The 14606-nt window shown below is 47.7% G+C and overlaps 1 long non-coding RNA gene and 1 pseudogene across 1 annotated transcript; one reads left to right on the top strand and one right to left on the bottom strand.

Annotated features, from left to right (window-relative positions):
• The first annotated feature begins 2088 nt into the window (after positions 1 to 2088).
• LOC140699675 (uncharacterized) lies at positions 2089 to 4316 on the top strand. The gene is made up of 3 exons (XR_012077923.1): positions 2089 to 2164; positions 2764 to 2823; positions 4229 to 4316. It is a non-coding gene; the product is annotated as an uncharacterized lncRNA (long non-coding RNA).
• A 6607-nt stretch (positions 4317 to 10923) lies between these two features.
• On the bottom strand, positions 10924 to 14463 carry LOC140699160 (zinc finger protein 532 pseudogene; annotated as a pseudogene).
• Positions 14464 to 14606: the final 143 nt, after the last annotated feature.

Consider the following 14606-nt stretch of genomic DNA (forward strand, 5'->3'; position numbering starts at 1 on the left):
GGGCAGAATATCCAACATCTTCCATAGACTCATTCATGCTTAGTTTCAGCTTGGAAGAAACATTTTTGCTCCTTTATGCAAACATTCACCAAAATATGTATTTGTTTTACCATCAGCAAGAGTCGTGTAGAAGCAAGAGGTAAATATGTATTTTCTGCATTGCAATTGCTTGCATCCAAGGCTGTGCTGAAAAAAGATGAGGCATTTAGAACACTGATAATCTCTGTACTCATAAGTGAAGCCATTATTTGTGGTGTTTTTGCAGTGGACTTTATCCTGGCACTTGACCTTTTGATTGCATTCTCACTGTGCTAGTGGGGAGATAGACAGGCCTGGACAGACACCAGGACTTATCCAGGATGGAGAACAAGCAAGAATGAGGATTTGAATCTGGAAGCCATGTCCTCTCCCCACAGCTGCACACAGAGTCTCCCCGGGAGCCATGGAGAGGGCACGGCTGCTGTAACTGTGGAAGAGGTGGGTTTGTGAGGAGGAGGGGGTGAGCAGGCAGCAGCCCAGAGGGCTGTCCGGAGGTGTTGTCTGAGGAATGAGTTCCAAGAAGTGGACCCCAGGAAGTGACATCACTTCCTTGTCAACAGATCTCAATAGAAATGGAACCTGGTTACCAGGCACCCACATTCTAGTGATGGCCCCTGAGCCAGCTCACTTGGCTGGAGGCAGTTGAGGAAGAAACATGTTTTCCTTCTGTGTCCTGATATCCTGGGGCTTCTCTGTCAGGAAACCCTGAAGTGAGAGCTTGTTCAGTAGCTGTAGGCATTGCTTGAACCCTCAACCCAGACGCCTCTTGTCTGTTATGAGGAGATCCCTTAAGGTAACATGGGGTGGCCTGGAATAAGCCAGTCTAGGACCAGCCTCCTCTAGGAGCCCCCAGGCAGGGCCACTTCCCCTCATCTCCATGTGGGGGAAAGGGGGACTTGAGGGGAGTTGTTCCTTCTGGGCAGGAACTGGTTGTTGAACATGGTGGTCCTGTCATGGCCACACCCGAAGACAGGCCTGGCAGGGGGGAAAGAGGACTCCTGAGGGGCCTCTTATCTGTGCCAATGGGAACCCAAGGCCCTCAGGTTGTCAGATTTTTTTCCCTGATGGTGATCCTTGCAGTGGGTGGCATGTGTTTGTCTGGAGTGGAGATGTCTTATGGGTCTGAGAAACAGCCGAGACAGCCAGACAGGGCTCTGAGGCCTCTGCCTGTCCGCTGGGCACTGTGTTTGCAGGACTCCACACAGGAGATGGGACAGGGCCTGGACCATGGAGTCCCCTACTCCATCTCCCTGCAGGAGGGGCAGGTGCCCCACGACACCAACAGAGCCCAGGACGGGCTCAGGGTGAGTGTGAGGAAGGAGACTCCACATCTATGAAAACCTGGATATCTGCCCTGCCCTTCTCCTCCCCTGGGCTTCCTCTTAGAGAGCTGCTGGCAAAGGAATCTGATTCCTCATCTCTCCCACCCGCCCTCACAGCCCAGGCCCTGCCTTGGCCAGATGCAAAGTCAGTGGCCACATATGAGTCAGAATCTCACCAAGAGACTTTGACAGAATCTCAGTTCATGTTAAGTCAAGGATGTTTCTGCATTTTTCTACAGATTTTCCTGGTTTTCCTCAATCCTCACGTGTCCATGTTGGTCTGAAAATCCTGATCCCCCCACCCCGGTATCAGCCTCTGTGTTCTAGAATGGGATGTTGTGATAGCAGTCACAGGGATGATGTAGTTCACGCATGGAGGTGCTGCCAGGGCTGTGCTGAGACAATGATCGTAGACACTACTGCATTTAATCATCACCCACTGCTCCTTGTAATGATGATGCTGAGAACTGTGAATCTGCTCAGGGCTCCCCTCTTCCGCCTCAGGCACAAGAAACTGAGGCTTGGGGATTTGGTCTGAGCAACAGCTGGAACCCCCCTGGTGGTCCCCAGTGCTGCCTCTGACTCAGGTCTCTCCTCTTTCCACCCCAGGGGGAAGATACATCAGTAGGAAGCAGCAATGAGACCTGCATGGCATCAAGCCTTCAGCAACATAAGCTGGAGAAGCTGGTAGCAAATCTAGTGCCTGCTGTCCTGGGCAGCAACCCCTCCTACTTGCACTCATTCCTGGGCACCTATAGAGCTTTGGCCACCACCCAGCAGGTGCTGGACCTTCTGTTCCAAAGGTGAGCACTCTGTCCTCATGGGACATTGGTGACTCAGACACCTAATTGCAGTGACATGTGGGATTGTCCCTCTACATCTCTGAGCCTAAATTTGCCCCTCTGCACACTGCGGTCAAGGGAGGATCAGGCCCTAGGAGGGTAGGAACAGAGGGAAACCTTCATGGAAAGTGCTTTCTAGGAATCTGGGCCCTGGAAAGGTCAGCTGGAGGGGCTGTGGTTGTGCTAATTGGTCAATGTTCTCCTGCCCATGTGGAAGCCTCTGCCTCCTGGGTCACTGGGATTTTGTCCTTGAGTGGAAATTTTTTCCCATTTAAAAGGGGATTTGTGATGCCATTAGCTGTCCCTTTCCTAGGAGAGTGAGAGCAGGGTCTGCAGGAGGGAGAAGTGGGGTCCCAGGCCCACTCAGGTGTGTGTAATATAGTAAGGGCCCCTAGAGACAGGTGCTTCTCTAGGAACAACCTACATGTAATGCATCAAGCAGACAACAGCTTTGCATTCCAGGACTTCCATTTTCCCGGGAGTCACGCTGTCACACTATACATCACATCCACGTAGTGTTCTCAGTACAGTCCATGTGACACCTTCCTGGCCTCCTCTAGGTATGGATGCATCCTCCCTTACACTTATGATGACAGTGGATCCCTGCACCAGCTGAAACAGTGAGTCTCTGAATGAAGAGGGAGGGACTCCCTTCCCCAAAGACTATGTGGAGCTGTGGGCTGTGTGGATGGATGGGGGTGGTCATAACCCTGGATCCCACACATCCTCTGATTCTGGCTTGAGAGCAGAAGTCTTAGAGCATCTCCTGGCAAAGAGGAAAGGAGATCCTGAGGGCTATTGTATGCACTGTGGTGCTGTGAGGGGCACACAGGTGGTCAGAGGCCAGAGTCAGCCCCTATGAGAACCCACAGCCATCCCCTCTCCATCCCAGCCCTGCCCCCACCCCCTTCCTGGGACCCAGCACACAAGCGGTGGTGAGCATTCTGCTCAGCATCTGGTGGAACCTCAATGGTGGGGACTCAGCTGGTGCTCAGGGGACACAGTGAGCCTCAGGGGACAGCTGTGGCATCCTATGGAAGGAGAGTGGCAGAGGCAGGAGGACACCCAGGCAGGGTTCCTGGCAGGTTAGGCAGCAGGCAGGCACAGAAGCTAATATTTGAGGTATTAGGGATCCCGTAGGAAGCCTGGGTGGCAGACACAGCCTGTCTGTCCCCTCCTGGGTCAGACACTCATAGAGCAGCTCCCGTGTTCCCGAGAGGGCAGTGCCCAGAGCGCACAGCCTGCCTGTCCTCACAGAGGTGCCATCCAGTGGGGAGGGGCAAGGAGAGGGACAGAGAAGTGTGACAGGCATCCCTGAAGAGGGGGAGAGGTGGTCACACCACTGACAAAGGGCTGCCTTTCTGAAGGCTTGTAGCAGCCCCTCCTCTGTGTCCAAGCCTGCCTCTGCCCAGACTGCTAGCTGAGATGGGACATGGAGCAGAGCCGGCCTCTGGATGGGCAGGAGCCAAAGGCAAAGAGGCCCAGGTCCCTGCTGGGCTACCCTGGGAACCCAGCCTGGATGGAAAGACCAAGCCTCTGACTCTAGTGACCCCCCGACTACCCCCAGGGCCATGCCTCCATCCTGGGCACCTGGCTGCTCCAGTACCCAGAGGATCTCCACCAGCCTCCAGAATTTCCCTGCCTAAAGACCGTGCTAATGTATTTAGAGGTGGGCATGCCTGGCTCAGACCTGGAGCACCAGGCCCACTTTCTCCTGGCACAGCTGGAGCAATGGAGCTCCCAGAGGCAGAGAGTGATGGTGGGGAGCATGCAGGTGGGTGATGGGGTGAGTGGGGAGGGGAAGGCACTGGACCACACAGAGCAGAGTCTCCTGAGGCTGGAACTGGCACAGGAGCAATGAGGACGCCCAGAACACTCATCCCATGGATTGCAGCCTGGGAAGACTTCCTGGGGGTGGAACCTTGGACTAAGAGCTTACTGATTCGCAGTGATGTTTCCCCTTTCTTTGGGAGACACGTGGGAAAGCAGTCATATTGATGAGACTTTCCCTTCTTGGAGCTACAGCACAAGCTCCAAACCTGCTGGGGAAACACTTCTGGACAGAGAGCCAGCTACACCTCTCCTGCCTGAGACAGCTCCAAAGCCAGAGCAAAGGACCCTGCTGTAAGTATCAGTCAGTCTCTGCTGCCTCCCCTCCATTTCAGTGCTGGGACATTCACTGTTCCTGATGTGCCTGTGAATTTACAACTCCTGATTATTCTTAGAGGTGATAACATGTTACTTGTGGCCTGTTGTGCCTGGCTGACTAATGTATGTGGACACTGATTACCATTGTGTTTTGGTTTAAATTTTAATCTTTTAAAAAATAAAAATAGGCAGGACATCATGTTAAGGCAGGGTCCTGGATATGTTCCTTTCATGGGAATTTTGATTTGCAACAGGGGCACCCACTTGAGCTCAGATGAGCAGAGTCTTCCCGAAACATATCAGGTGCTGGAGAAGCTGTAGGGAGGTCCTAACCTCAGGCCAGAGGTCCTGGGAGGTGCTCACAGGCCCACCCATTCCTCAGTCTCCTCCAGCAGTGGCCCACTGCCCCACCCCTGGTCCAAGCCCCAGGACTGGCATCCCTGCCTTCAGCTTCTGCAGGGGATGGAGATCTGCCTTTCCCCTAAAACCACAAATAGGGGGTGGGGGCCAATGATGTCCAACAGCGTAAAGTCAGGGGTTCCCATGGTTTGAGATAACTGAGTGAGGCCACAGTCAGCGACCTCTCTACTCTCTGCCTGAAGACGGCTGCCCCCAATCACAGAACATAGGTCCTCACAGGGAGAACGTGCTGAGCTCTTCCTGGAGGAGGAGAGACAGAAGCCCCTGATTAAACTGGGAGCAGACAAAGGAGAGATCAGAGGACCCAGGGGAAGGGCTGCCTGGGCTGAAGCACTACCCTGATGCTTTGGAGCACAGGCTCAGTGTCAGTTTGTAGGACTTGGGCAGAAATGATCACATCCAAGTCTGAAGGCAAAACCAAATTCAACTCTAGAAAATGCCTTCAGTACAGAAGCCCAGACAGCCGTGGGCCACTTAGAGGTTTTGGAAGCTTGAGATGCTATGTAGCTTATGACAGACCGGGGGTTAAGTAACACACTCCCAAGTTCTTAGAAAAACCACAAACAAAACCTCTGAGACTTCTGATTCTGCTAAGGGTCCCACCTGGTATAACCCCTCAGGAGATGGTCTGATGTCAGCCAGTCATGGAAAGCTTGCAGTTCAGCTGTGAGGACCTGTAGTCTGGCTGCAAGGGCCATCCAATCCCCTTACAAGTCACCCACCTATACATTCTGTGGTTTTGCTTTTAGAATTCCTTCAGCCCATCAACCCTCCAAGTTCATACTGTCAATTACAGGTAAAAGCTTTGTGTTCCTGGTTTGCAAACCGTGCAAACAACACACCAGTCCTTTTGCTTCAAGACATCCCGATTCATTTCTGGGATTTAATTCTCATTTTAGGATGACATCAGAAATAGTGCATAACTTATTCAGAATAATTATTTCCAGATCTTGATTGAGTATTTACTGTATGTCAAGCACTGAGCTGAGAGCAGACTGAGAACTGATTGAGGAGCTTCCTGGCCTGGGAGAAGCTCTGAGTCCACAGAAGGAGAGAAGACATGGTGGAAAGTGCCTGTATCCTAGCAAAATGGACATGGATCGTGCTCAGAAAGTCAGAGAGTGATGCTAGATTTAGAAGCCGCCTGTGGATGACAGGATTGGGCTCCAGTATCAGACATGAAGAAGACATGGCTGTGGAAGAAGCTGGCAGCAGGAACAATAGAAGCAGGTTCTCTAAGGGCAAAGGACCAGAAGGTACATTATGCAGCTCTGAATTTCACATTTTCTAAAGCTTTCAATTGATACGATAATGACTCATGTTAAGTGCAAATGTGACTGGTAATATAAGGTCATCCCATTTTTTCAAGTTCTGCGTCATTTTAGATGAAATGAGACAAATATGCTGTGTGATACGTTTCTAATCTGCTTTTACATTTTATTGTTAATATAAACAGCAAAGGGCCATATGTGTCTTTGTTTGGATATATTAACTTCTCTGCACCAGACACACAGGGCTGGGATATGGACAAGTGACCCCAGCAGGTTCCCACTCTCTCCTTGCAGGTCCTGTGAGACATCGACCTCCTCTCTGTTCTCTGCTGTGGACCGTGGACCCAGGGCCCAGCTCAGGGGCTCCATCAAATCTCCCTGAGACCCTGCCCTTGGGAAATGCCCGGTTGAGATATGATCAAGAAAAGGACTTCAACTAGAAGGCAAACTGAAGACTTTGATCTTACGGAATCTGGTTTCTCCCAACAGCAAGACTGATGTGTGTGTGTGAATGTTGCCTGTTTGTCTGACATCCATGGAGCCAGCAGGATGCATGCCATTCCTCACATGGCCACCAGAAGGAGGGGTGTGTAACTGCTTATGACAAACACTCTGCTCCATTCAATTTAGCCTTCATCAGAACATGTTTTATAAACTTAGGATTTTTTAAGGCATATAGATTTGCTTTTCTTCTTCAATCTCATTTGGAATCTAATGTAAATACACTATAATTCACAACTATAAGGTGAGCCACTGAGTGGAAGTTGTCCCTTGTGGCACACTGACATGTATAATTCTGTGTCCAGCCCCCATCTGTGTCCACCTCTGACCCTTCCTCTCTCCCTTCAACCATCTGTAAATATCTAAGTAAAACACTTTGACAAGCAGTATAATGTTTTAGAGATATTTTAAGTAATGTTGCCCTTTGTGTGTGTGGTGTAGATCTTTGGGTGCAAGTGGTCTGCTCACAGGACAGTGGGATTGTCCCTGAATCCCTAGGAGACAACTGAAGGGGGCAGTGGGTCTCAGTGGGAGCCACTCAAAGGGAAAGAGCTGCCTAGAACAGCCAAGGTGGATGGATCCACGCTGTCTCCTATCCCCAGAGCACTGGATCTGCTTTCCCCTGGGGAGCTTTGCCAAAATCCTGTGTATCCTAAAGGGCCAGAATAAACAACAGGGATTATAGGAACTGTGGGAGAGGGACAGGTTGTGGTTTTAGACCTGCTACTCGGCATACAACAGCCTTCCCTGTATTGTATTATAATGAATGCTCAGCCACCTGGGAGCAGAGTCTACACCTTGGTTTTGAGTATATTACAGGTTCCTAGCCCAGCACTTGGCCAAGAAGACATGCTTGTATTTCAGAATGAATACATTTGGGAGGGAAGATATGACAAGTTTGCAAATGTATTTGAAGTGGGGACTCTCCTGGAGCTGTCCTGACAGGAGGTCATCATAAGTAGTCACCTTTCTCACCTGCCAGGCCCGTTATACCTGATGGTCTTCTCATAGTGCCCCTCAGCCAGGACCCACCTGATCCCAGGTATCTCCCAGGTCACATCTCACCACCTGCTCTCATTTCTGTTTTCACTTCAGCTCCCTTGACTGCCTTACTGTGTAGCTCTCCACTCTAGTTCTCAGGGGACACCTCTAATTCCCTTAGGGATCCAATATCAGAATATTAGATCCAATGGACCTACAGTTTCATGATGGGACTGAATTTACAGATCAGTAACCACATGGAGAAACACAGCTCTGCATGACTGTTGTAATGGTGGGTTTCCCTTGAATGTTAAACTCAATGGCGTAAAACGAATATGTTCCATTTTTCTCTGCAATGAGCATCCATGCTGAATTTTACCCTTTCTCTCATAATGCTCTAAGAGACCTGACACACAGCAGGATGAACAGAATGAAGTTACATCGTGTTATAATGCAGTATAGAATAGTGTGATACTTCTGAAAACTGCTGTTATCCAGTTGTGCTAGAGTTATGTTAAAAAAGTGTGTGAATGTTACCCCTTACATTTCTCATGTTTACATGAAATTCAGAAGATAGTGGTGAATTTATCAATTTCTTTCTCTGCATTAATTTGGATGATCCTGGTTTTTTCTCTTCACACTGTTAATGTAGTGCATTACACTGATGTATTTTCTTACGTTGAAGCCTTCTTGCATTTCAGGAATAATTTGCACTTGTTTATGGTGTACAATTCTTCTTAGGTAGACAGATATAAATGACTATATATAAGTATTTTTCTGCCCTTCCAACCTCAGCTCAGCCTTCCTGAGCCCTGGTAGGGTGGCCGGTGATGGCCAGGGCACAACACTTAACCACAGAGGCTTATGCCTTGTCATTAGTCATGGTAAGTGTTATTACTAACCTCTGACTGTTGACTTACACAGTCGTGACTGTCAGACAGACCTGCACTCACCCATTTCCTGCCTCCATGCCTCACTCTCCAATCATTTCTTCTTGGATCCATTCACTTCTTCCTTAAATCCATCCTTCCTCACTCTCAGTGACAGCCTGACAGTGGCAAACTCTCTCAGTCTCTTTGATCTGGAAATGGTCTCATTTTGCTTTTACTCCTGAGTGACGGCTTAGAAGGAAAAATATACGGACGCTCCTGTGATGTGTCGCTTGGCATCTGAAGATGTCGTTCTGTCATGTGCTCTGCCCTGACTTGGTCCTGCTGCCTGGACTGCTGTTTGCACTCATTGTCCTCAGCATTCCCTCCTCTGTGAGAAAGTCTTCAATTGTCCTTCACAGTAAAGCACAATGCTTCAGTCATACATGATGTACGTATATTCATCTTCATATTCTTTTTCACCATAAGTTACTACAAGATATTGAATACAGTTCCCTGTGCTACACAGTGTGAACTTGTTGTTTATCTATTTTATATATAGTACTTAGTATCTGCAAATCTTGAACTCTATTTATCCCTTCACAGCCCCTTCTACACCTGATAACCATAGGTTTCTCTCCTATGTCTGTGAGTCTATTTCTGTTTCTGTAAATAAGTCTTTTTTTTTAGTTTTGACATATAAATTCTATCATATATCTCTCCTTCTCTTTCTGATTTACTTCACTTAGAATGACAATCTCAAGGTCCATCCAAATTGCATTATTTTATTGTTTTTATAGCTGAGTAGTATTCCATTGTATAAATATACCACAACTTCTTTATCCAGTCATCTGTCAATGGACACTGAGGTTGTTTCCAAGTCTTGGCTATTGTAAATAGTGCTGCTATGAATATTGGGGTGCAGGTGTTCTTTTGAATTATGGTTCCTTCTGGATATATGTCCAGGAGTGGGATTGCTGGGTCATACAGTAAGTCTAGTTTTAGTCCTTTGAGGAATCTCCATACTGTTTTCCACAGTGGCTGCACCAAACTGCATTCCCACCAGCAGTGTAGGAGGGTTCTCTTTTCTCCACACCCTCTACAGCATTTATTGTTTATGGATCTTTTGTTTTCAAATGTCCCACATTTATTTACATGTGAAATATGTTTAATACAGTTATGGTGGGTGTGGTTAGTGCATCTGACAGCAGCAAGACATTTTGAAGAACCGAATGTTGACTACAATATATCATGCAAGGATATCTATATACACCCAAAAAGATTTCTTTTCTTAAAAAAAAAGGTACAAAACATGTTAAAGGATAAATACAAGAAACAAAATGCAAAATGCAAAAGATAACGCAGAACAATAAAACCAAAAAATATAACTCCCAGAGAACTATAAACATTTGGAAGGGACAGAGGAGTACCTTGGCTGCACTAAGAAAGCAGAACCACTGATATTAAAGATACTTATTGAAATGTCTGAACTAAAACCCCGGTGTACCAATGCTGAATTGCACAGCCAATTGCGATACGCTGGCTACTGCATTGACAAGTCGGTGGCTGGAGCTGTGCAGCACCCGAACGTTTGGCAGTAGCACCCAGAACAGGAAATGCCAACTCTCTAGACAGCAAAGGGTTAAGTCAACTGTGATTTTTTTCTCCTGTCAAGAGCCAGAGAAATACTTGATATTTTCAGTTCTGTCTTTGTAATAGTTAATAAATTACATGACAAAAACTTGACTATATACATCTGCTGGTCTAACTATATATTATAACTTTTACAGGAATCCAGCCTTTTCATCACTTTATCTGCTGTGCTCTTTTATAAGCCAGCCTTGCAAATCTGTCCAGAAAAACCACCATCATCATCACCATCACCATCACCCCCACCCCCATTTTTTTCCTGTTAGGATACCCTTCTTCCCTGTTCTGAGATGGAATTAAGGAAATCCGAGTTACTGGATTTCTGGCTCAAGTTTTCATCCCTCACTGGGACCTGAGACATCTGCAAGGCTGCTTCCAACACTGCTTGGCTTGGCCTGGAGAGGACACCACATGCTGGAGTGTGACCACAGGATGGGTGCATGTGGGTGGGGCAGGCACGCTGAGGACAGTGCTAAGACATTTAAAAGTTCCTAATGTTTTGGAGACCTACAGTCACCTACAATTTAGGTAGTTAAATCTAAAAATTGAAAACACTAAAAAAAAGTATTATCGTAGCCTGTGATTAGTTAACCCATTCAAATCTGTGACATACAAAATGGTTTATTGGAATTCAGGAACTGCCATTAAGAACTCTGTTTTAAAGGAACAGTGCGAAAAAGAAAAACCTAACCCAAATTGAAAACAAACAAAAAAATGAACCAAAAAAAAGAAAACAACAAAACAAAAAACCCCAAAGCCCCTCTTCAAAACATTTTTCATGAAATACTGATACAAACATAGCAAAGAGTATAAAAATTTATTCATTTAAATATACACAAACTCTTTTCAACTCAAATACTGTTTTAATACTCATCAAGGATATACAGACAAGGTAGAGGAGGATGTGGAGAGAGGATATATTGCAACAGCCTAGACTGAACTGTTAACTTTATTATACTGCAAACTTTTTGTAACAAAAATGTCTTTTTTCTTCCAATGTGGACAGGGGTTCTCCTGGCAGAGGTGCAGGGCTATTTCTTGGCCGAGCTCACTCTTTTGGATGTGATGAAGGCCATGCCGTCCATGGGTCCACATGTGCGCATTTAAGGCAGCTTCCATCTCAAAGGTCTTGGCTCACACTTTGCATGTTTGGTCCTACACTGGGCAGTGGCTGGCTTGTCCTCAGGTCCAGGCTTGTTCCCCCCGACCTCGTTCTGCTTGGCCATAGGCAGTCATTCCTTGAGTTTGTGGACAATGAAGAGGTGCTGGGACAGGGAGATGTGCAACGTGTAGCCAAGGCCGCACTCCTGGCACTGGTGAGGAGCCATCTGACTTGCACTGCGGGATGTGCTCGTGGAACCGCAGCAGGGTCTCCGTGGTGAAGCTGCACATGAGCACTTGCGAACCTTGAAAACGTTTTATCTTCAGCTTCTTCACGTGTTGGGTGATGGCTCCTCTGGCAGGCCTGAACTCTAGAATGGGTTCTTCCAACTTCCGCTTGGGGCTGGGAAACTTGGCATCTTTTTTGTTTCCTCCTCATTGGTGACTTCCGTCATTTCTTTCAAGTCAGGATCCTTAATACCGTGCATGAGTTGGATGTGTTTCTCCAGCATCAGCCAATTAGTGAAGGTATCCCTGGAGTCTGCGCAGTGCGAGCAGGTGTAAGCTTTCCTGATGCCTTTGTGTTTGACCCGGTTGTGCTGGCAGAGGCTGAGGGATGAGCTGAAAGATCTGTCACACTGGTGGCAGAGGGGTTTCTTCATTTGCTTCCTGTGCTCCTTCCTCACGTGGGAAATGTAAACCTCTCTCTGCATGAACAAGTAGTCACACTCCCAACACATCCACCCACAACTGGTCACTTTCTTCAGTTCCACTGATTTTTTCACAGGTGATGGGGATTTCTTTCCCAGTTTCTCTTTCCCATTCATGGATCCAGTGTCATTGTTTTGATTTGCTGAATTTTGAGTTGTAGGCCTAATGCTCAAAGGCAAGTCTATACCGAAGTTTGGAGGCCCTTCGATGATTTTCAGTGTCCATGTGTAGACTTGATGTGGTCAATCATGAGTTGCTTCTGTGATATAAAAGAGAACAGTCCAGACACTTGAAAACAGACACCTTCTGGTTTTCAATGTGTTGGTGACAGTGGCGATACAGCAGGGTTTGCAGTGTGAATACAGTGTCACACATGGAACACTTATATATTATTTTTGGCTCTCTGATCTTGATGCCAGGATGCTGTCTGTAGGCATGGGAATGTGTACTTGGGGAGGACTTAAATGCCACTGGACAGATAGGACACTTGTAGAAGACTTCACTCTTGCATGTGAGACTTCAGTGCAGCCACATCAGGGTACACAACATTGCAATGCAAACATCAAAAGCCAACTCTCCGCGTGTAGTGTAGATAGTTCTTGGTGACGTGGGTGTTGGAAGTGCACCAACCTGCAGATGGCCCCGCACTCAGGGTGGGTGCAGGGAGATTTGTGCTGATGGATTCTCTAGTGGGAGGCGTAGCTGCACTGGTTAGGAAGCTGCATCTGGCAGATAGTGCAAGTCTTCTGTCCACTCACATCTGCAGCCTGCTGGACGTGGGTAGTCAGCGATGTCTCATCCTGGAAAACTTCTTTACACTCCAAACATTTCAGACTATGCCTCCAGAGCTTGGATGGGTCTTCATCCAGGGGCACTGCTGGAATGATGGGTGTGCTTGAAGGGGCTGATATGACTGTCCCAGTTATGCCAGACTGAATTACAGTGTGGGTGTCGGCTCCCATGGAGTTCAGGAGAGTCGGAGATGAAGCAGGAGTATTACGTGACAGAGAAACAATAATTTGATCAGCTGAGATAGGCTTCAAAATCAAGTGGGAGCCCTGCATCACCACTCCCTTGTGCCCGTGGGCATGGGACAGAAGGCTGTGCTTGTTGTAAAAGACAAGGTCCTTACCATAGTGGTTGCATATTACTTCGGTGCACATGCTGCATCTGTCCTAGTGTTGGGTCAGGCTCTTTTCCAGGGCAAAGGAGTCCCCACACTCCAAGCACTTGTACCCGCGGGTCTGTAACATGACACCCGTGTTGGCAGGAGGACTGAGGCTGGGGATGTAAACTGGGGCTGGGTTGACACTGCACAGCACCTTGTTGAAAGCTTCCACCACAGAACTCTGCAGGGAGGACACCACCTGGACCTGTGACATCTTTTTGTGTAGCTATGAGGCTGTGATGTTAATTATTTGCTGCTGAGGTTGGGTGAGCACTTGGCAGAGCTCGGAGGTGGCCTGGGCACCCTAAGGCTGAAGGTTAAGGTTGGTGAGGTGCACAGTCTTTGGCATAAGTTTGGCGTTGGCCAGGCTGGAGGCCAGCACCACGGCAGTTTGCTGCTGGATCGCATCGGTGGCTTTAATGATGGTGCTGCTGGTGCTCTGAATGGAGGCAGCAGCTATGACCATGGCTTTGACTGTGGTGTTGGCGAGCTTCAAATTAATGAGTTGCAAGCCAGCCGTCTTCATGGCCAGCACCGGGAGGAAGGTGGTCACCAGTCTTGATCGTGACCTGTCTGGGGGTCAGCTTGGCAAGGGCAACAGTGTTGGTGAAGACCAGCAACTGCAGAGGAACCCTGGGTGGGAGGAAAGGATGGTGGACAAGGCTGGAGATGAAAGAAGTGGCATCACGGATGCCACCATGGACCCCATCTGCTTGGAAGGCTTTTTTCCAGCATCGAGATCAACTTGAGGCATCACCCTCATCACCGTCCCATTGATTTCACCAGAGGACGTCTCAATGGTTTTGATGCAGACTTTGGGGACTGCCCAAAGTGTTGACCCTATGGGAGAGGAGGGCGACCCCTTGCTACTGTTCTCACTGGAGAGGCTCTGGGGAACACCCGGCTGCTTGAGGGATGTTTTTTTCATCCCATTGATGAGACTCTGGGATTTGGGAGACTTTTCAATGGCTCTAGGGCTGTTGTTTACTTCTTTTGGTAATGGAGAGGACTCCCGGGAATTGGTCACGGTTCATTGGAGGAGTCGGAAGCAGACTTTTCAGAATCAAGGGCTCCGATCACAGCTCTACAGGAAGAAAGCTTGGAGGCTGGCTTGGCCCTCTACAGTACCATGACACCAAGGGAGGTGTCTTTCTTCTCAGAGCTCAGCTTCCCCTCATGGACCCTGTTTTCAAGCACATTTTCAGAGTTCTCCTTCAATCTATCCTCCATTTCTCACTTTAAAAGGTTCATAAACACTTAGATTTACAGAATTTGTTTTCATTTCCATTTCTCTCTTAACAACTGTGTTTTTATCTAGACTGCCTGATGTAGAGAATCCAGTTTTGCTTAAGCTTAAGATGTTTCCCTTCATTAATTAGCAAGAAGCAGCCAGACTACATACAAACTTATCTGTTACAAGGAAAATACATGGCCTGTCTAAAAACCTGTTCTATTTCAACATATTTTAAAAATGATTTAGAGGTCTATAAAGAAAAAAAAGGAAAAGCTCTTCTAAGGAGGCTCACCTATAATAAAAAACACAAAAGAAAATATGTTGCCACAAAAGGAGGAGGAACAGGGAA

The sequence above is a fragment of the Vicugna pacos genome, chromosome 11 (genome assembly GCF_048564905.1).
Source record: "Vicugna pacos chromosome 11, VicPac4, whole genome shotgun sequence".
Lineage (NCBI taxonomy): Eukaryota > Metazoa > Chordata > Mammalia > Artiodactyla > Camelidae > Vicugna > Vicugna pacos.